Consider the following 23,072-nt stretch of genomic DNA (forward strand, 5'->3'; position numbering starts at 1 on the left):
TTTTTTTAGTTTCAATTTCATTTATTTCTGCTTTGGTTTTTATTATTTCTTTTCTTCTACTGGTTTTGGGTTTTTTTTTGTTGTTCTTTTTCTAGATCTCTGAGCTTCGAGATTAGGTTGTTTCTTTGAGTTCTTTCTTGTTTTTGATGTGAGCTTCTATTGCTATATGTTTTCCTCTTATTACTGCTTTTGCTGCATCCCATTACATTTAGGATATTAGTGTCCTCCTTGTCATTCAATTCAAAGAATTTTTTAATTTCTTCTTTGATCTCTCGTTAGTCCATTGTCTTCCAGTAGTGTGGTTTTTAATCTCCATGAGGTAGGATAGTTCGTTGCCTTCTTTTTATGGTTTATTTCTAGTTTGATGCCTTCATGGTCAGAAAAAAAAGGTTGGTATGATTTCCATCTTGGTGTATCTGTTGATGTTTGTCTTGTGCCCCAGTATGTGATCGATCCTGGAGAATGATCCATGTGCGCATGAGAAAAATGTGTACTCCACTTTTTTTGGGTTTAGTGTTCTATAGATGTCTGTTAAGCCCAATGCTGTAGGTCCTTATTTAGAGCTTTAGTTTCTTTATTATTTTTTTTCTTGTTGATCTATCCATTGTTGATAGTGGTGTGTTGAAGTTTCCCACTACGTATGTGTTTTCTCTGATGTCTGTTTTTCAGAGAGGACAACAGTTGTCTGATATATTTTCGTGCTCCTTCGTTTGGTGAGTATATGTTAATGAGTGTTATTTTCTTCTTGAAGTATTGTCCCCTTGATCATAAGTCGTGACCATTGGGTCTCTTTTTTTATTTTTTTGAGTTTGAAATCTGTTTTATCTGATATAAGTATAGCTGTTCCTGCTTTCTTTTTTGGTCCATTTGCTTGTAGGATTGTTTTCCATCCTTTAACTTTGAGCCTATTTTTATCTTTTGTAGCTAAATGTATTTCCTGGAGACAGCAAAAGGTTGGGTTTTGTTTCTTAATCCAGGCTGCAACTCTGTGTCTTTTTATTGAAGAGTTTAGTCCATTTACATTTAGAGTTAATATTGATATGTTAGCATCTGTATTTGCCATTGTGTTTGTCTTTCCTTTGATTTTATTTATTTATTCTTTTAATAACTTTTTTTTTTTTTTGGTCTTCTTTCGTTGTTATTCGTCCCTTGAGGTTCTGGCTTTAGGATTCCTTGTATTATTTTTGGAGTGGGGTTTAGTCGTAATGAAATTCGGAGTTTCTCTTTTTCTGGATGGTCCATATTATTTCTTCATAGAGAAAGGAGAGCTTTGCGGGATAGGTATTCTTGGTTGCATCTGTTTCTTGGATTCTGTTGACTATGTCCTCCACTCTCTCCTTGTCCGTAGTGTTTCTTCGGAGAAGTCTGATGTCAGCCTGATTGGTTTTCCTTTGAATGTTATCTGTTTCTTCCCCTCTGTCAGCTTCATTATTTTTCCTGTCCTGGATTCTTGGAAGCTTTACTATTATGTGTTCTTGCTGTCTTTTTCTTTCGTCGTGGAAGTTTGGTGTTTCTTCTTGCTTCTTGTATATCAATTTTTCAGCTCCTTCTTCGCATTTGGGAAGTTCTCTTCAATTATCTCCTGGAATATTTTCTCTGTTCCTACATGTCTCTCCTCTCCTTCTGGAATTCCTATAACTCTTATATTTCCTTTCCTCATGGAGTCAGATAGTTCCCGAAGTCTTTCTTTGTTCTTTTTCCTTCGTACTTCTCTTTCCTTTTCTGTTTTGGTTCTTTTTATTTCTGTGTCTTCAGAGTACTTATTCGTTCTTCCATTTCATCTATTCTGCTTTCATTGCTTTTCCAGAGTTCTTTAGTTCCTCCATTAATTCTTTGATCTCTTGCATTTCTTTTACTTCCCTCTTTAGGGATTCAATTTTATCCTTCTGACCATTGTTTTCCCTCTTTAGGGACTCAATTTCATTCTTCTGACCATTGTTTTCCCTCTTTAGGGACTCAATTTCCTTTTTCTGATCATTGTTTTCCTTTATGACTTCTGTCACTTTTTGAATCAGGGCAATTATAAATTCTCTTTTTGGAAGGCTCAGAAGTTCTTCCACGTTACTGTCGTTGCAATCTGGAGGGTGCTTTTCTTTTTGTGGTGTGCTTTTTTCCTGAGGCGTTGTTAGGTTCGTGTGGTTCTTCTGCTCCCTGCTGTCTGTTTTCTAATTTGTTATATGCATTGGGACACTGTGTTGCTCGGACTGGCCGTCATCTTGGGTGAACTTCTCCGCTCCCCTCTGGCTCCTCCAGGAACAATCTCTGGCTTCTGGGGGAGCTTTCTGCTGGTTTTAGGCAGTCTTTACTTAAGAAATGTCCCTGTTCTAAACTGGCGAAGGGGATGCAGTCCCTGCACATCCGGTCTCAGGCACACTCTTCTGCGTGCCCGGTCTGCCCCAGACGTGGGTGCCTGCTCCCTCAGTGGGCTCAGACTGCTGGTTGGAAGGGGCCTGGCGTCGGCTAACTTCCCAGCTGGCCACTGGGTACTCCAGAAGCCTTCTGCCCTTTTCAAGAATTCTTAAGAAATTTCCCTGTTCTATGGGGTGTTAGTGACTTTTTTCTGGTCGCTAGGTGGCGCCAGAGATCTCTCCTATTGTCCTTGGGGGGCTGTTTTTCAACCCCCCCACCCCCGTGGGACAGGGAACAGAGCGAGAATGGTAGGGTAAACCTCAACCGCTTTGGGGTGCTGGGTCTGCTTTGTGCCCCACCGTCGTGGAGAAACCACGCCCCGAATTTCGTGCCCCGGGTCTCAGTTCAAAGCCCTCAGGTCCAGGACTCGGGCTATAGCCCAGTTCAGTGGTGCGGGAATGGCGCCTTTTGCACCCAGCTCCCGTGCCCGGGTGCCTGGTTCCTGCTTACTCAGTGAGGGACTTTCAGTCCCGTGAGGGCCTCTGCATGTCTCCCCGCAAGCCTAGGTCGCAGGCGCGGGGACCTGGGCAGCCGAGATCCCGGTCCAAGTTTGCTTTTCAAGTGTGCCAAGTGCACAGCTTTTCCGCGCAAGCTTACCTGCAGCCCGGTCTGTGTGCAGGTCTCCCGGTGTGTTTGTTGTTCTCTAATGGCGCCCGGAGCTGTTGGCTCACCGCTGCGGCGAATCCTGCAGGGTTCTCCACAGCACCCGTTCACGGGGTGTGGTGGCTGAAATAGTTCCTTTCCACTCACAGTCCCGCTTGATGCGTAGTTTGTTCTTGTTGGTCGTTTTAGTTTGTTGTTTTCCTCCTCTCTGCCGGTCGGAGAGTGCCGACTCTGGGCGGGGGAGGGGAGCAGGGTTCTGCGCTTTCCTCCCTTCTGGTCCTCTGTTATGGCAACTTTCTTCTTCGGGTAGTTTGCTGGAGTCGTCCGTTTATCTTCCGTGTCCCAGTTCTCACTGGGACCTGCCGATTTTCCTCCCTATGTACTTTTTTTTAATGGGAGATCTTACTCGCAGCATCTCCTCGCCGCCATGTTGCCCCTATGTCTCTTATATTTCCTTTCCTCACCGTGTCAGGTAATTCTGGAAATGTGTGTTTTTTTTTTTTTTCCATTTTTTTCCCCTTTGTGTCTCTCTTGTATCTTTGTGTCTCTTTTTCTTTCTAGGTTCTAATTGTATCTGTGTCTTGGAGATTACTAATTCATTCTTCCATATCTTTTATTCTATTTCCATGACTTTCTCCAGAATTTTTTTACCTCCATTGATCTTTTTGCATTCTGCTTTTCCTTTATTTTCTTATTTAAAGTTTTGGTCTTTATATTTGTTTGTTGATTATGTTTCTTATAGCACTTTTTTTCCATTTCTCCATCTTCTCATGTATCTCTGATATGTTTTAAAGTTCTTTGGCTTATTTAATTATGGAAATTTTGAATTCTTCATCTGACAAGCAAAAAGATTCTTCTAAGTCAGTATTTTGTTGTTAGGATCTAGAATTTGATTTTCTTTCTATACTTCCCCTGATTGCTTGCTTTTCCCTTTGTATTTTTTCTCCTCATTGTTTATTTTCAGGTTTTCTTTGCTATAGATGGGGCTTCTGTTGGGTATGGATTTACCTCTCCCTCTAATTTTGGGTGTTTTCCTGGGCACAACACATGTTGTCAGGACTGTTGGGGATGGTGGGCATTACCTCCAATTGATATTACCTGGGCATGGGATTTTCAGGTGTGTGTCTGGGCTGCTGAGGCTGGTGAGCGTCTATGTGGTTGAGTCTCTGGTGGGGTATCACACATGGTTGAGGGGTTCCTGGCTATTCTGCTTTATTCCCTCACTCGGGTCCTGGTTCTCACCAGTCTATGTGGGTGCTAGTGTAGATCTTGTAGGATGTCACAGGGCCTTTGTAGGTGAAAGCAGGCATTGGCCTTGACCACTAGATCTCTGTGGTCTGGGTGGGGGCTGGAGTGTTCTCTTGCAGAAGGTTGTGAGGTATCTAGGCACTTTGGCTCTCTCCATGAAGTGGGTCTGGGATCTCAGTGGTCCAGATTGGGGCTGACTGTGTCTTGCAGTTCATGAGACCTCTGCTGGTCTGTTCTGGCTGAGGCTGTTAAAATTTCATGTAAGTTTGCAAGACTTTTACTGGCCTGGTTGGGGCTGGCAGCTTCTTGTGTAGAAGGTCACGGGGTTCCTGAGCACTCTGGCTCTCTCCTCAGGGTGGGCCTGAGGTCTCACCAGTTGAGGCTGGTGATGGTGGGGGTTTGTAGCATATTCTTTTTTTTTTTTTGTGGGACCCTCGCCAGCGGCCGTGTATCGAACCTGCGCTGCAGAGGCTGTGGGCAGCCTCGCAGCCCAGCGCTCAACCACTGCACCACCGAGGGATGCCCTATAGAATATTCTTAACGTAGACTCACCCATAATAGGGCCTGTCAGGAGAGCATGGATACAGCTGTATGGTGCCCAACAGTGTCTTATTTCACTGCACTTTGAGGAATGTTATTATATAGAATTCTTGTTGCTGTAGCTAGCCAATATGCAAGGTTTTCTGGACCTCCAAGAAATGTATTTTGGGGTAACAGTAAATTTGTTAAGGGACTAAAAATTGGAGCCCAAGTCAAATTGTTATACATATTACCAGAGAGCTCATCTACCATTGATTTACCACTATTTCCCCCTAAGAATTTACCCTTGAACTCAAATACTGACTTATTTAATATTATTTAATTCCCTGTCTTCTCAGTTTCCTCATTTGTAAAATTAAGATTACAATAGTCCCAGTATCCACAGAGTTGTTGCAAAGCTCAAAAGAGAAAGAGATTATCTGTGGTAAATATTGAATGCATATTGAATGTTTGTTAGGATTAGCAATAGCAATAATTATGATGTTGATGATGATGAACTGGTACCTTAACTTGACATGCAAGGAGAGGAACATTAATGCTTTTAAAATAATATGCTGAAATGTTTCCTTTTAGCTATGACATTCTGGGTTTGGGCTGAAGGTTTTTAAAAGAAAAAAAATCAACAAGCAACTATAAACCAGAGAAACACCGGGTGGGGGCGGTGTGTGGGAGGGAGGGGTGTCGAGAGGAAGGACTAGAGTCAAAATAAGGGGGGGGTCGTGATTTTATGGGGAATATAACCAAAATGAAAATGCATACATTGTGCAAAGATGAAAAAAATGTAAGAATTATATAAAATAAAATATTTAAATAAAAAAAATTGCCTGGGGCCTCCCCTGGTGGCACAGTGTTTGGTTGAGCGCTGGGCTGCGAGGATGCCTGCAGCCTCTGCAGCACCAGTTCATTCCCCGGCCACCGGCAAGGGTCCCACCAAAAAAAAAAAATAATAATAATAATTGCCTAAATGTCAACTGCTTTCCAAAATGCAGAAGTATACATACAAAATAGCTAAGAATACTTTCTCACAAACGAAAGTTGTACACTTAACTAATCAGAGGGAAAAAAATGTCTGGACATGCCATCCTAGGGAGAGTATACCTTACTATAAGGGCAATCCAGTTTGCCAGCAATCTTTTCATAGGAAATATGGCTTTGGAATATGGACATCCTTGAGGACTGTTGTGTCTGATGGTGCCGCGGACCAGCGCGGCGGTAGATTAGCTAGGCTGACTCAGGGATGAGAAACTGTGCAGGATGGTCAAGGATTCGGCACATAAATGACAGACAGACACACTTCAGGAGTGAATATCTGACTGTAATGTGCTCAAATCATCATGCATTTTTATACATTCTTAATCAGTATTGGATTACATAAAATCTATTTTTCTCAGCAAAAATTACTGTTGACACAAAAGATATATTGTCTTATTCTTTCATAAAAGATGTGAGCAGTGTTGCATATTAAGGTATAAAATTACAATTTTTTAGATAATGATTACAAGAAGCTAAGCATATGTGGTTAACCATACATGAAGTATAAGCATTGTTACTTTATTGCTGAACCTGTTTTGCTAGTTCTAACTCAAGTGCCTAGATTTCTCTGAAAACTTCTTCCCGTGTCTCTAAATTCCAGTAATCTTTGAATCTAGCTAAAACCATTTTTAAGTAACTAACTTTATTTTGTGATGAATAGGAATTCCATGGTGACCCTGACCTTTTGATTCTGTCTCAGAGACTTAAGGGCGCCACCTAATTCTCTTTCCTTCAATATTAACTATTCTTTCACCATTCAGGTGGATTCCTGTATATGATGTAGGCTCATCAGTGGGTTCTGGGATTATGTATTTAACTACAATCTTTCCAGGACCACCTCGGGGTGGTTGCCAAAAGCGCTTTCCAATCACATAAACAACTCCAAGTGAGGTCTTGACTGTTGGGGGGAGTTTTCTAGCTATTATATTTAAATTTGTCAATTACTTCATTTAATAATTCCATGAAACAAGGAACAACTCATGACCAGAAAAGTCAGCAGAGGACAGTTCAGTTATAGTACCATCACCAGATACATTCTTAGAAGTCAGGAGATAAACAGACAATGGGTAACTATTTTGCTACGCAGGGAAAAGAAAAACATATTATGAGCATGGCGATCAGCAGCAATCTTCTCAGGGTCCGGTGTGTTCTCTGCAGTAATCTTCTCGGGGTTCCGGGTGTTCCTCCCCGTGCTCGGTGCCTTGACCGTGCTGAACATCAAGGACCAGATTGTTATCACTTGAGTTCTGCCGCAGGAGGGGGCACCGCATGATGGGACTGACAACATAATTTCACTTAGACAACAGAATTCTTAAATATCTGCTTTGGTTAAAACTGGCAATGTGGGCCTCCCTGGTGGTACGGGAGGTTGAGGGCTGCACTGTGAAGCTGTCCGCAGCCTCTGCAGCATGGGTTCGATCCAGGCCGGCCGGGGAGAAACCCACATGGTGTGGCAGACCTCTCCTGTCTCTCCCACTGCTCCCCTCAGCAGTGTATTTAGTCAGTCTGCCTGTTCTGCTCCCTGATCTGTCTCTGGCGAGTCCTCTCACCCTCCCGCGCATGTGGCCTGTACTCCGGTTCTTGTATAAATAGATTAAAAAAAAAAGGCAAGGAAATAAAATGTTTTATTAATTAAGTTGTCTGAACAGATACTGGCTTACGTTAAAAAGGTACTTCTTGCATTTCTGTCAATATAGAGAGCTAGCTACTGATTCTAGCCTTGGCTTATAAAATTCATATAAATTTAGAATTAAATAAGCTATGTCTCTCATTCCCCTCATTTTTTTCAAATAAGGAAACTATAATTCAGACAGGTCCATCTGATTCTATCTGTAGGGAAATTACTGAAGCAGGGAAGGTTTAAGTGTAGTCCGTGACTTTGGGCTTCAGCGGCATCCCCTTCCTTGCAGTTTTAAATTTACTGATAAGATTGTAAGTCATTTGGGTATAAATAGAGCTGAGTGCTGTATAAAATTTCATAAATAAATTAATATCTTTGAAGGAAAGCATGATTATATCTTACTTGGAGTCAGGTGACTTAGGATCATATCCCTTTTCCATAACCATGCTCCTGGATCAGTCATTTAACCTTCTGTTCCCTTACCTACAATGTGGCAATAGATAATTTTGCATAACATTCATCTTATGACCTTGAGTTAAAGTCCAAAAAAATCAGAATATCTGGATGTCACTTACTGGGACTTGAAACTGCCTACTTCCAGAGTTCTTAGATAGACAACAAATGTACTTACGTTGTGTGATAGATATATGTCAACTTGGCTTAGCTATGGTATCCAGATATTTAGTCAAATATTAAGTCTAGATGTTGCAATAAAGGTAATTTTTAGATGAGCTTTACATTAAGTCAGTAGAGTTTAAATAAAGCAGATTACATTTTGTAAGTGGGGTGGGATTCATCTAGTCAGTTGAAAGACTTAAGAGATTGCCGGAGGAGGAGATGCCTTCAAATTCCTGCTATAACACCAACTCTTTACTGGGTTTCCACCCTGCTGTCCTGCCCTACAGCTTTTGTATGGTGTTTGCTAGTACACAATCACATGAGTCAAATTTACACACACACATCCACACATCTTACTAATTTTGTTTCCCTAGAGAAGTCTGACTAATACATGATGTATTCCCATGTTAGGAATGATTTCTTGGCTGCAAGTAAACAAAACCGTCAACTGATTCAGTAGGTTACTTTGTTTCTGGCCATTCATTATTCTTCTTGTACATCCTAGTAGAGAAAATTATCACCAAACACTTGGTATTTTAATTATATCAGAGCTTTCAAATATCTATTTGTTAATGCAAATTAGCAGTTAAAAATTTCTGATTACCTGTGTTAGTAGGTATTCAATTTTATTCTTTATCTGGTTTGTACCTGGAGCCAAGCTGCAAGACTAAATTATACCCATACCTTATAAGATAAAGGGAATGGACTTTGCAATTTGAAAGACCGGGCAGACCTGGGTTTAAATTCTAGCTTCGCCATTTTGAAACCCGTGTGATCTTGGACATTTTTTTATCCCCTCTATTCCTTGATTTCCTCAATTATAAAACTGGGACAATATCTTCTTCATAGAGTATTGTGAGAATTAATTGCTGGTATAGACCCCAAATCTTATAGAAGTACTGAATTATATTATATTAGCTCCTCTGCCTTCTTCCACCCACATTTTTTAAAAACTTATTAGACCAGCAAGGTAGCTTCTAACCACAGCTGGCTATTTAAATTTAAATAAATTGAAATTAAATAAAATTTAAAATTCAGTTTATTAGTCACAGTAGACAAATTTCAAGTGTATAGTAGCCTCAGGTGAGTCAAAGCATCACACACACAATCTGCCATTTTCTAATAAAAAAAAAACAAAACCAATCATAATGTGAAAATTGCAATCTAATTCAAGAGCTTATGTGCCTTTGATTCATAAAATCTATTTTTATAGATTTTATCTTTTATCCTCTCCACGGGTGGTTTTGAAGCCAGTAGCTATCAGCAGCAGAGTTACAAGCTCTGTTAGTTGTAGCTCATTTGAGCAAGGTCACCCTTGTAATTTTAAGTATGCTCTCAAGTAGTTGAAGCAAAAAAGACACTGAAGTGGAGAAAAGAGGCAGATAATGTCACATTTTGGTTGCAGAAGGGAAGAAAAAAATGCCGGGCCTTTCTATTATATGATGCAATTCCCATCTACCCTAGTGAAGAATGTCAAAGGAAATACAAAATAGATGTGACCGCCTTCTGGGGTACAGTTCATTTTATATTAATGATAATCAGGATGGCAATCTCTCTTAATTCTCTATTCCTCAAACAAAATATAGCTACTTTTGCCTTTTTCAGGAATAGTTTACTGTGTATAAGGATTTAATCAATGATATGACCCTATTAGCCTTGTCAGTACATTGGTAGATTGCTTGAACAAGAACAAAGGGGTCTACTGTATACCAGGTAATTTACATATGTGATCTCATTTGGTATTAAGTAGGGTTGCTTTGTTATTGCAAGAGAGTAGACTTGTCTCCTACAAATGGCAACTTTCTTCTGTACACATAGAGACATAATAAACATTTGCCAAACTTTGCATTGTTCTGAATTAACTTTAGCCTCTCTTGCATGTAGAACATAGAAAACTGCTGTACTGATGATTAATGTTGGCATTTGATGAGTGTGGGTTCTTTGGGACCACCTGAGGATGATTTTGGCAGAGTGCCCATTCAGCAGCACACAGCAATTTTATTGATGAAAAAGATATTCACATAGACAGAAACAGTCAAGGACTTAATTTTAAAAGGGCAGAGTTACCCACATAGACACAAGCAGACAGTCTTAGGACAAGATATGCTTTTAGCCAGAGAAAGGAATTTTCTTATATACTCTTCTTTGGTAGGATTCATTCCTTTGTGGATTTATTGTTTTGGGGTCAGGTTGGATGGTTTTCTGTAACTCATAAGCCTCTCTGCCCCCAACTCCAATTCCTGAAAACTTCCATAACCTATTTAATGACTAGTTAATCATCTCTACCTTCACCTCTGGTTTCTGACTTTGTGAAATTTCTATCTTCAGTTTTCTACCCTGCGTTTCTAATAATTGTACAACCACTTTGGAGATCAGTTTGGCAAATTATGTAGTAAAGATCTGCATACCTTACAAAGAAGTAATTGTATTCCTATGTATATACCTTGGATAAACATGCACAAGAATACAGATACAACATTTTTATAGATACATTATTTGCACTATATAAAAATGTAAGCAATGGGCTAATCAATCAATAAGAGAATGCCTAAGGAAATCATGATATATTTTACAATGGAATGCTATATAGCAATGAAAATGAAATAAATTGAATTAAATATAAAAACACAGGTATGTGAAAAAGCAAGGTACAGAAATGCATTCAGAATTACTCCTTTTTTATAAATATGAAAAGCACAATAGCAAACACATAAAATGATTACTACATATCAGAAGCCATTTAAGCATTTTATGCATATTAACTCTTTTTAATCCTTGCAACAATTCTATAAGGTAGGTACTATTTTTCATCTCTTTGGGAGTAGATAATAGTACCTACCTTATATATGGAAACTAAGACCCAGAGAAGTTAAGTGATTAGTCAAAGCCCAGTATCTATAACTTGAAGAGCTTGGATGCAAACCCATTTAATCTGGCTCTGAAGTGCACAGTTTAAATACTATGCTATGGAAAAGAATACTGTATACTGCTCATGGATTTCATACATGTGAGAAAAGGAAGGAAAATATGTAAAAGGGGAGATAGGTACATGTATGAAGATAGTCAAGGATTATCTACATAGTTTCTTTCAACCACTGCCTCCTGTGTGCACATACACATCACACTGTCATTGGATGATATGCTACAAGAAAATATTAATTTTTTTAAAGAAGGAATGCAGTTTAGGTGATTTATTTTTAAAAGATTTATTTATTTATTTTTGCAAGCACTGGGTACAGTCAGAAGTGCAGGAGGGTGAGAGAATTCACCATAGCAAGAGTGGGGAGCAGAACAGGCAGACTGACGAAGTACACTGCTGAGGGGAGCAGCGTGTGTGGCAGGAGAGATCTGCGTGCCATGTGGGACCCTCGCCGGTGGCCAGGGATTGAACTGGTGCTGCAGAGACTGCGTGCAGCTTTGCAGCCCAGCGCTCAACCACTGTGCCACCGGGGAGGCCCAAAATATTAATATTTTAATTAAAAATTATAACCCATACTCTGAAAAACATTGCACAAATATCAATAAATGTTCACAAAATGAATAGTCCCTTATAATCAGCAATCAGATCAAAAAGTAAAACACTACCAAGGCCCTTAAGGGCCCAATTGTGACTCTTTTTGTCATTACTGCCACCATTGTGGGGTAAACACTTTCCTAGCTTCTAATACTATCACTTAGTTTTGCTTGTTTTTGAAAGTTACATAAATGGGCTCATATGGTAGGTAATGTTTTGTGATTTGCCTTTTAGTTTTCCTGTAGACCTTATTTTTGTCAGATTAATCTATGTTGTAGTGTATGATAATTAGTTTGTTCATTCTAATGTCTGTTAATGTGAATTTATCAAAATATGTTTAACCATTCAGTTGTTGATATGAATTATTGATCTTTTTTAAATCCTTTAATAGCAGCCCTTCAAAGCTGATTTCAGAGTGCAGTGTTGTGGAAATTATAATTTTTAAAGTAACAGCTATCTGATTGAAGACTACTTCTATATCTGTTAATCATTTTGTGTCCTTGAACAAGCTATTAGTCCATTATGGGTCTTGATTTTTCATCTGTAGGATATGGATAATAATGCAGCGAACATATAGTAGATTGTAATTATGTAAGTCTTTTTTGTTAATATTTTATTTTATACAATTCTTACATCATTTTTAATTTTTGCACAATGTGCATTTTCATTTTGGTTATATTCCCTTTACAATTGCACCCCCCTTATTTTTTTTTTTAATTCTAGAAACCTTTTTTTTAATATATATGTAAGATTTATTTATTTATTTATACAAGCACTGAGTACAGTCAGAAGCACAGGAGGGTGAGAGAACTCACCAGAGCCAGAGGGGAGAGCAGAGCAGGCAGACTGACGAAAGACCCTGCTGAGGGGAGCAGCGGGCGGCAGGAGAGGTCTGCGTGCCATGTGGGACCTTTGCCCAGCAGCCAGGGATCGAACTGGCACTGCAGAGGCTGCGGGCAGCTTTGCAACCCAGCACTCAACTGCTGTGCCACCAGGGAGGCCCTATTTTGTATAGGTCCTTTACTTCTTTTGTTAGGTTTATTCCCAAGTATTTGATTTTTTTTTGTTCAATAATTAAAGGGATAGTTTTTTTTTTTTATTTCTTCTACAGATTTATTGTTTGTATATAGGAAGGCTACTGATTTTTGCATGTTGATATTGTATCCTGCCACTTTACTAAACTGATTGATTAGTTGAATTAGTTTTTCTGTGGAGATTTTGGGTTCTCTATGTATATTATCATATCATCTGTGAATAGTGATAGTTAAAATTCTTCCTTGCCTATTTGGATTCCTTGTATGTCTTTCTCTTGTCTTATTGCTCTGGCTAGGACTTCCAGTATTATATTCAAAAGCAGTGTTGAGAGTGGACATACTTGTCTTGTTCCAAATCTTAATGGAAACACTTTCAGGTTTTTGCCATTGAGAATGATACTGGCTATGGGCTTGTCATATATAGCCTTTATGATATTAAGGTATGTTCCTTGTATACCGAGAATTTCAAGGGCTTTTATCTAAATGGGTGTTGTACTTTGTTGAAAGCTTTCTCAGCATGTATTGATATTATCATATGGTTTTTATATTTTTGCTAATGTGTTGGATAACATTGATTGATTTTCGGATATTGAACCATCCTTGTGTTCCTGGAATGAATCCTACTTTGTCATGGTGAATTATCTTATGGATACATTGTTGGATTCTGATAGCTAAAATTTTATTGAGAATTTTTGCATCAGTGTTCATTAGAGAGATTGGCCTGCAGTTTTCTTTTCTTTGTGTTGTCCTTGTCGGTTTTGGTATTAGTGTAATGTTGGCTTCATAGAATGTGTTTGGTATTATCCCTTCCTTCTCAATGTTTTGAAAGAGTTTGTGAAGGACAGGCATTAATTCATTTCTGAATGTTTGGTAGAATTGATTTGTAAATCCATCAAGTCCTGGAATTTAGTTTTAGGGGAGGTTTTTGATTACCATTTCAATTTTGATGCTTGTAATTGGTCTGGTTAGGTGTTCTATTTCTTCTTGATCTAGCTTTGGGTGATTGTAGCGTTGTAGGAATTTGTCCATCTCTTCTGGATTGTTGAACTTGTTTGCATATAGCTAGTCATAGTTGTTTCTGATTATTAATTTGATTTCTGCTGCGTCTATTGTGATTTCTCCTCTGTCATTTGTGATCCTATTTATTTGTGCTTTCTCCTGTTTTTCCTTTGTGAGCCTGGTTAGGAGTTTTTCTATTTTATTTTTTTGAAGAACAGCTTTTGGTTTCATTGATCTTTTGGATTTTTTTTTTGTTTCAATTTCATTTATTTCTGCTTTGAATTTGAATTTTATTATTTCTTTTCTTCTGCTGGTTTTAGGTTTTGTTGTTCTTTTTGTAGTTCTTTGAGCTTTGAAATTAGGTTGTTTCTTTGAGTTCTTTCTTGTTTCTTGATGTGAGCTTCTATTGCTATATATTTTACTCTTATTACTGCTTTTGCTGTGTCCCATATGTTTATGAAATTGGTGTCCTCCTTGCCGTTCAACTCAAAGTATTTTTTTTTACGTTTTAAAATTCATTAATTTATATTTATTTTTTATTCCTATCTTTTACATCACTGTGTAGTCCCCATAAAATTCCCACCACCACTCCACCCACGAACCATCACCATAGGCCCTTGTGCCCTTCTCCCCCCCGCCCTGACACATTTTCCTTCCTTCCATCACAGAATGTCTCCTACCCACAGTTGCCTGCTGGTTTTGTTGTTCGATTATTGTTATTATTTTTTCTTGATCCCTTAATTGGTTCCATACATTCCTCCTATAAGTGAAACCATTTGGTATTTTTCCTTTTCCTTCTGGCTTATTTCGCTGAGCATGATCCCTTCCAGCTCCATCCATGTTGCTGCAAATGGCCTGAGTTTATCTTTTTTAATGGCTGAGTAATATTCCATTGTGTATATGTGCCACCTCCTCTTGATCCAGGCATCTATTTTTGGGCATTTGGTTTGATTCCATAGCTTAGCTTTTGTAAGTAGTGCTACAATAAACACAGGGGTGCAGGTGTCCTTTTGAATTAAGGTTTTTGTGTCCATTGGGTAGATTCCATCTGCCTGTTTTGACTGCAGTTTATATTTGGGATTAACCCCTGATACATGTGCTGGCAACTATCATCCACCATTCCGCAGGCTCTTGTTTGCTTCTGTGATTTTCTTTTAGATTCACAAACTTCTGGTTTACTTCATCCCGCTGGTTTCTCTGCTTCCATCTCCCTTGCTGCTGGGCTGTGTCCCTGGGGCCTGCTCTGGCTGATGTCCTGGTGGGTGTCCCTATGTTTTCTTTTTTTTTTTTTTAATAAATTTTATTTTTATATTCCCCATACAATTGCAACCCCCCCATTCTGACCCCAATCCCTCCCCTCCCGCCCCCTACCCCCCAAAAAGTGTCTCTGGTTCATAGTTTTTTGTTGATTTTGATTTTCACTTTCTTATAGTTATTAATTTTCCTGGTCCCTTATTTAAGTTTTCTAGATTCCTGCTATGAGTGAGACAATCTGTTATTTTTCTTTTACTTTTTGGCTTATTTCTCTGAGCATGATCCCTTCCAGCGTCATCCATGTTGCTGCAAATTGCATGTGTTTATCTTTTTTGAGTAATATTCCATGGTATATATGTACCACATCTTCTTGATCCAGTCATCTATTTTTGGGCATTTGGGCTGTTTCCAAAGCTTAGCTATTGTAAACAGTGCTGCTATAAACATAGGGGTGCAGGTGCTCTTTGGAATTGATGTTTCTGTGTCCTTTGGGTAAATACCTAGGAGAGGAATTGCTGGATCATATGGAAGCTCTATGTTGAGTAGGTCCAGAAATCTCCACACAGCTCTCCATAGTGGTTGGACCAGTTTGCACTCCCACCAACAGTGCAGAAGTGTTCCTTTTTCTCCACACCCTCGCCAGCATTTGTTGTTGCTCGTTTTTTTAATATGTGCCATTCTCACTGGTGTAAGATGGTATCTCATGGTAGTTTTGATATGCATTTCCCTGATTACAAGTAATGTTGAACATTTTTTCATATGCCTGTTTGCCATTTGCATTTCCTCTTCAGAGAAGTTTGTTTTTAGCTCTTCTGCCCATTTTTTGACTGGATTATTTTCTTTGTTGTTGTTGAGTCTCATCAGCTCTTTGCAGATTTTTGTGATCAGTCCTTTATCATTAGTGTTGTGTGCAAAAATGTTCTCCCAGTTGGTGGGGTTTCTCTTTGTTTTTGTTATTGTCTCTTTTGCTGTGCAGAAGCTCTTTAATTTGATGTAGTCCCAGCTGTTTATCTTTGCCTTCACTATCACTGCTTTGGGTGATGTGTCTGTAAAGATGTCTTTGATGTGCAAATCACGTCGTGTTTCGCCTATATTTCGTTCTATATATTTTATGGTTTCAGGTCTTATGTCTAGTTCTTTAATCCATTTTGAGTTGATTTTTGTGTATGGTGTGAGGTAGTGGTCAACCTTCATTCTTTTGCATGTAGCAACCCAGTTTTCCCAGCACCATTTATTGAACAAACTTTCTTTGCTCCCATGCATAGTCTTTGCTCCTTTGTCAAAGATTAGTTGACCATAAATCTGTGGGTTTATTTCTGGATTTTCTAAAAATATGGAACGCTTCACGAATTTGCTTGTCATCCTTGCGCAGGGGCCATGCTAATCTTCTCTGTATTGTTCCAATTTTAGTATATGTGCTGCCGAAGCGAGCACTCAAAGTAATTTTTAATTTCTTCTTTGATCTCCTCATTAGTCCATTGGTTTCTTCTAGTAGTGTGGGTTTCAATCTCCATGAGGTAGGAGAGTTCCTTGCCTTCTTTTTTATGGTTTATTTCTAGTTTGATGCCTTCATGGTCAGAGAGATGGTTGGTATGATTTTAATCTTGGCGTATCTGTTGATGTTTGTCTTGTGTCCTAGTATGTGATTGATCCTGGAGAATGATCTGTGTGTGCTTGAGAATAATGTGTACTCAGATTTTTTTGTGTTAGTGTTCTATAGATGTCTGTTAAGCCCAAGAGCTCTAGATCCTTACTTACAGCTTTGGTGTCCTTACTCTTTTTTTGTCTCGTTGATCTATCCATTGTTGATAGTGGTGTATTGTAGTCTCCTACTACATATGTGTTTTCTCCTTTCCTCATGGAGTCAGATAGTTCCCAAAGTCTTTCTTCACTCTTTTTCATTCATACTTCTCTTTTCTTTCCTGTTTGGTTCTTTTTATTTCTGTGTTTTCGAGAGTGCTTTTTTGTTCTTCCATTTCATCTACTCTGTTATCACTACTTTTCCCAGCATTCTTTAGCTCTTCCATTTATCCTTTGATCTGCATTTCCTTCTTTTCCCTCTTTAGGGACTCAATTTCCTTCTTCTGAGCATTGTTTTTCTTAATGACTACTGTAAGCTTTTTCATCATGGCAATTTTAAATTCTCTTTCTGAAAGGCTCAGACGTTCTCCCAAGTCACTGTTGTTGCAATCTGGTGGGTGGTTTGCTTTTTGTGGTGTGTCTTTTTCCTGAGGTGTTGCTAGGTTGCATGTAGTTTTTCTTTTCCCTGCTGCCTGTTTTCTAATTTGTCGTATGTGTCGGGGCACTGTTTCGCTGGTACTGGCTGGCATCTTTTAGGTGTGCTCTTTCTGGGATTTCTAAAACTGGCAGTCCAAATGAGTCAAATTCTGTTATGTCAGATGTCCAGTGAGGCAGCAGTACATTGAGTGTTTTAATGGTCACTGTCACAGAATATCTCCTCCTTCTGTGCTTGTTTAATTCGAAAGGTTTGTCTTGAAGTCCCACAGACTTCCTTGGAGGTGGGGAGGCTAGATTGTACTCTGGGCTCCAAATTGCTGGATCCCCCTCTGGGCTCCAACTCCCTGCCAGGTGGGACCAGTCTTGTGGGGGCCTTCACTTCACGTCTGGCTGCACAGGGAGTTTCTCCCAGTTTCAAGCAGTCTTTATTGAAGGAAGGTCCCTATTCTAAATTTGTGTGTTGGCGAAGCACTTTCCTGCTCATGTGTTCTGCCCTGGCTGTGGATGCCCGCGCCCCCTCTGCACTAGGACTGTTGGCCAGAAGGGGCCTGGCGTGGGGGTGCTTCCCAGCCCACCTCTGGTTGCGTAGGGCGCTTTCTCTTGGTGTCTAGCAGTCTTTATTGAAGGAAGGTCCCAGTTCTAAAATGTCAAGTTGGAGATACACTTTCTGGCACGTGTTGGCTGCCCAGGTTGTGGATGCCCACTCCCTCTTTGGGCTCGTTCTGCTGGTCAGAAGGGGCCTGGCTTGGAGGTGCTTCCCAGCTCACCTCTGGCTGTGCAGGGAGCTTTCTCCTGGTTTCAAGCAGTCTTTATTGAAGGAAGGTCCCTGTTCTAAAATGGCGAGTTGGAGATGCACTTTCCTGCATGCGTGGTCTGCCCTGGCCATGGATGCCCACACCAGTTCTGGGCTCAGACTGCTGGCCAGAAGGGGCCTGGCTTTGGGTTGCTTCACAGCTAATCTCTGGCTGCATAGGGAGCTTCCTCCTGGTTTCAAGCAGTCTTTATTGAAGGAAGGTCCCTGTTCTAAAATGGCGAGTTGGAGATGCACTTTCCTGCGCGCGTGTTTTGCCACAGCCGTGGATGCCCCCTCCCCCTCTGGGCTCCAATTATTGTAAGTCTTATAAAATACTTGATGTTGACTTGAAAATCACTTGTGGATTACAGTCATATAGCTTAGCTCTTCGAAACTTTGACAACTTGACTCTTCCTACTAATGCATTCTTTCAGCAATTGTGACCCAAAGAGGGGGTGAGGAATCTCAATTCAGTTGAATATAGATGTTGATTCTGAATGTTGCTGCTTCATTCCATCTTTCCCAGGACATGTATTGCTCTTTGGAATACAAGGCTAAGACTAATGCCTTTGGATTCATCTATCCTATCAGTCCTATGTCACATCCCATCTTCTGTACTTTTTCAATCCCATCTACTTCTACAAAGAACGTTTTCCTAAAGTTCATTCTGTGATTTCTGTTCATAGGTAGAAATAGTAACAGTACTGACAGACTCATGTCTTGTCATTTATGCCTTTTTGCTTGCCATTTGTTGGGTGAGATTACACTATATAATAGCTTCCACACTAGCTCCAACTCTCCAAAAAGATGGTTCAATACAGATTCAGATGTTAGCCATGTTCCTAGCAGAAATCAAACAATGGTACAATTCAGTGGCTATTCCTCTTTGGCAAGGATGTCCTTTAAAGAAATCTGAAAACATCATACAGTGTACAGCTCTGACAAGACCAAAAACTATGAATGAAAGGGTACAAATACTCTCCCTGTCATGTGTCCATGAGGGATGACTAAGTATTCTGCATTCTCCAATGCACTTCCCAGCATTCTGTACTACAGGATGAGTGACCCATCATGAACAGAGCTGGACTGAGCCTTCCTTGTCCTCCCTTGATCTTTGGGCAGAGGAGTGGGGTTGGGTTAAGTTCCAGGATCGTGAGAAGTGATTGCTGGTGGGAAGATTGCTGCTAACCAAGTGATTACTAAAGCATACACATAAGGCAGGACTCACAAACACTACATGCATTGAGAGGTGAGAGGGATAGAAGTTGTTAAACAGGAATCTAGAGTAGATTGACAACTCTAAGCCTAGTAGACAAGAAATTAGGAGAAAAGGCTAAAGAAGAGGAGTATCCTAGCCAACAGAAATTAACAATAACAGTAACTCAATATAAGAAATTTCAAATTTAATGGAGCAAGAGCCAAAAAAATTGGGTTTAAATGCTGGACTTGCCACTGTAAATTGTGCCTAATAGTAAGCAACAGGATTTAATTAATGCTGTAGACCAGAATAGTAATGTTATCTATGCTAGCAATGGAAAGTGATGGTGTAAATAACCGGAGTTAAGGGTTAAAAGGTGGTAAAGAAAGACTGATGTATTACTATCTTCATCTTGCAAAGCTATAGTCAAAAATTGACAATATATGAAATAAGAGTTTAAGTATATTATTTAAGACAACAATGGTAAGCAACAGAGGAAATGAAATGGTATCATATTCCAATTTTTATTGGAAAGGGAGGGATGAGAGGAGGAGAGTTATGAGCAATGATCTTCTGCATTCATAAAATGAAGAAATATTTCTGAAGCTGATAAACCAAGGAGTATTGAAAGCACATTTTTAAAATATGAAAGTAACTATCAGAAGATTACAAATAAAAATGGCTGAAAATGGATTTCTGTGAGGAATAAAGAGGGAAGAGTATTGACTTTCCCCCATATGATTGTGCTATTAATTATACATTCACGTATGTGTTATATATAATTTCAGTTTTCACAATGGAAAAACTAAAAGCTTTCTTTTTGAAACACAAAGGTAATGAAATGGGACTAGTCTCATTAAGAATTTTAGAGTTTTAGATTACATATTAAAATTAGAAGAAAACATGTCCACCTAATTGCATATATATCTGAACTTCTATACAGAGGTTGAGAGACATATCTTATGTAATGAGAAAAGGAAGATCTACAAGGTTTTAGCTTAAACATGGCTTGGAAATGTTTCAAAAGAAATATTGCTCCAAAAATCCATTATATAAAACAGATCCAAGGGAACTACTCTGGGTAAAGTAGAGAGTTAAGAGTCCCACACAAAAGAATTTCTACCTGAAGAAAACCCACCTGATGGAGGTAATACCTATTGATACCATTTGGCCCATGATTCCATGCTTGTGAAATCAGCTGACAGTCATTTACAGTCTATTGTATAATAAAAGCTGATGCCCAAGGCATCACAGAATGGCTAATATGATGGGAAGTATTGTCTTTGTAAAATAACTCAGTTACAAATTAGCCCACTGAGATTTTGATTATTAAAGAGACTGTCCATATAGACCTTGTATGTATTTTGTGACATTTATTACTGTTTATTTTTTGTGAACCCTATATTTAAAGCTTAAGAAATAATATTTGTGTGTAGTCCCCTAGTTCCACAACACCAGTTTCACCTGAAAAATTGTGAGAAATGTAGGTGCTTTGCCCCACCTCAGCCTTACGTGGTCTTTAAATGTGGAAGTACCTATTTTGGTCAGTATTTCCTTTTATTAGGAGCATGGGGGTTAAGTGGGAACTTTGTAGACGATAACAACAAATAATTATATTCAAAAACCCCATAATATTTCATGCAGTATATACTGAATGCCTACTTTTGGTATAGTGGTTTCCTTTTCTCTCGTAGGATGACTTTCTATTGTTATTGATACACCTCCCTTAAGGGTAGCTGCCACTTCCTCACCCCACTTATATGCAGCAGCCTTGGATCTTCCCAGGGTTCCTTACCTATATTTCCTGAACAAGGGAAGTAGGAGCAACATCAATCAGCAATGCTTGGTATTCAGCTGAACTCCTGCCAGCTCTGGCTTCTTCCCCTTAATGCCCTGTTTCTTTGTTTTGCTTATGGTTTCTTTTCTTGTACAGAAAATTTTTATTTTGATGTAATAAAAGCTGTTTATCTTTTCCTTCACTTTCTTTGCTTCAGGGAATTAGTCTTTAAAGAGTTTCTGAGACATATGTTGTGTAGTGTTTTGCCTATGTTTTCTCCTATATATTTTATGTCTGCAGGTTATAATTTGTATATGGTATGAGATAGTAGTCTAGTTTCATTTTTTCACATGTGATGGTACAGTTTTACCAGCACCATTTATTGAACAGACTGTCCTTGTTTCATTGCATGTTCTTTGCTCCTTTATCATAGATTAGTTGCCAATATATGTGGCTTTTGTTCTGGGTTTTCAATTAGATTCCATTGGTCTCTGTGTCTGTTTTTGTTCCAGTAACTGTTTTCAATTATTATGTCTTTGTAGTATAGTTTGCAGTCTGGGAGTGTGAAACCTCCATTCTCCTGACTTTTAGTCAGGTGAACTTTGTCTATTTGAGGTTTTTTGTGGCTCCATATGAATTTCATCATTATTTGTTCTATTTCTTTGAAGAATGCTACATTCTATTTCTTTGAAAGTGGAATAGCATTTAATGTGTGAATTGCTTTTAGTAGAAAGGCCATGTTGATTATGTTAATTCTTCCAATCCATGAGCAGGGAAGGCCATTCCATTTTGTTGTGTCTTCTTCTATTTCTTTTTTTTTTCTTTTTCTTTTTTTTAAATTTTTCATTTATTTATATATATATTTTATATCATTGTTGATTTTTTTAAATAATAAATTTTATTTTTATATTCCCCATACAATTGCAACCCCCCCATTCTGACCCCAATCCCTCCCCTCCCGCCCCCCATCCCCCAAAAAGTGTCTCTGGTTCATAGTTTTTTGTTGATTTGGATTTTCACTTTCTTATAGTTATTCATTTTCCTGGTCCCTTATTTAAGTTTTCTGGATTCCTGCTATGAGTGAGACCATCCGGTATTTTTCTTTTTCTTTCTGGCTTATTTTGCTGAGCATGATCCCTTCCAGCGCCATCCATGTTGCTGCAAATTGCAGCAAAAGCAGTAATAAGAGGAAAATATATAGCAATAGAAGCTCACATCAAGAAACAAGAAAGAACTCAAAGAAACAACCTAATCTCGAAGCTCAAAGATCTAGAAAAAGAACAACAAAGAAACCCCAAAACCAGTGGAAGAAAAGAAATAATAAAAACCAAAGCAGAAATAAATGAAATTGAAACTAAAAAAAACAATCCAAAAGATCAATGAAACCAAGAGCTGGTTCTTTGAAAAAATCAATAAAATAGACAAACCCCTAGCCAGACTCGCAAAGGAAAAAAGGGAGAAAGCACAAATAAACAGGATCATCAATGAAAGAGGAGAAATCACAACGGACACAGCAGAAATCAAAAGAATAATCAGTAACTACTATGAACAGTTATATGGAAACAAGTTCAACAATCTAGAGGAGATGGACAAATTCCTACAACTCTACAATCACACAAAGCTAGATAAAGAAGAAATAGAACACCTAAACAGACCAATTACAAGCAGCGAAATTGAAATGGTAATCAAAAACCTCCCCAAAAACAAAAGCCCAGGACCTGATGGATTTACAAATGAATTCTATCAAACTTCTTCTATTTCTTTTAACAATGTTTTATAATTTTCTTTGCATAAGTCACTCAATACTTTTGTTATGTTTATTGCCAGGTATTTAATTACTTTTTTTCAATTTTCATTGGGATTTTTTTTAATTTCTTTTTGTTCAGATAGATTGTATATAGGAAGACTACTGATTTTTCTGTGTTGAATTTGTAACCTGCTTTACTAAACTGGTTCATTATTTTGATTAGTTTTTCTGTGGAAATTTTAGGGTTCTCTATGTATATTGTCATATCATCTGCAAATAGGCTATGTATATTATCATATCATCTGCAATAGTGATAGTTTTACTTCTTTCCCAACTTGGATTCCATTTATGTCTTTCTCTTTCCTTAATAATCTGGCTAGGGCTAGTGTGTCAATAATGACCCTCAATGTAAGTGAACTAAACTCATCAATAAAAAGACACAGAGTA

General features: G+C 38.7%; 1 protein-coding gene and 1 non-coding gene across 2 annotated transcripts in view; one reads left to right on the plus strand and one right to left on the minus strand.

Moving 5' to 3' along the window:
- The window catches only part of OPHN1 (oligophrenin 1), a 414,559-nt gene that overhangs the window by 99,034 nt on the left and 292,453 nt on the right, over nt 1–23,072 (plus strand). The window lies entirely within an intron of this gene.
- LOC119246879 (U6 spliceosomal RNA) lies at nt 16,200–16,306 on the minus strand. The gene has a single exon (XR_005125617.1). It is a non-coding gene; the product is annotated as a U6 spliceosomal RNA (small nuclear RNA).

The sequence above is a fragment of the Talpa occidentalis genome, unplaced genomic scaffold, assembly GCF_014898055.3.
Source record: "Talpa occidentalis isolate TD23 unplaced genomic scaffold, MPIMG_talOcc4v2.1 talOcc4.15, whole genome shotgun sequence".
Taxonomy (NCBI): Eukaryota; Metazoa; Chordata; class Mammalia; order Eulipotyphla; family Talpidae; genus Talpa; species Talpa occidentalis.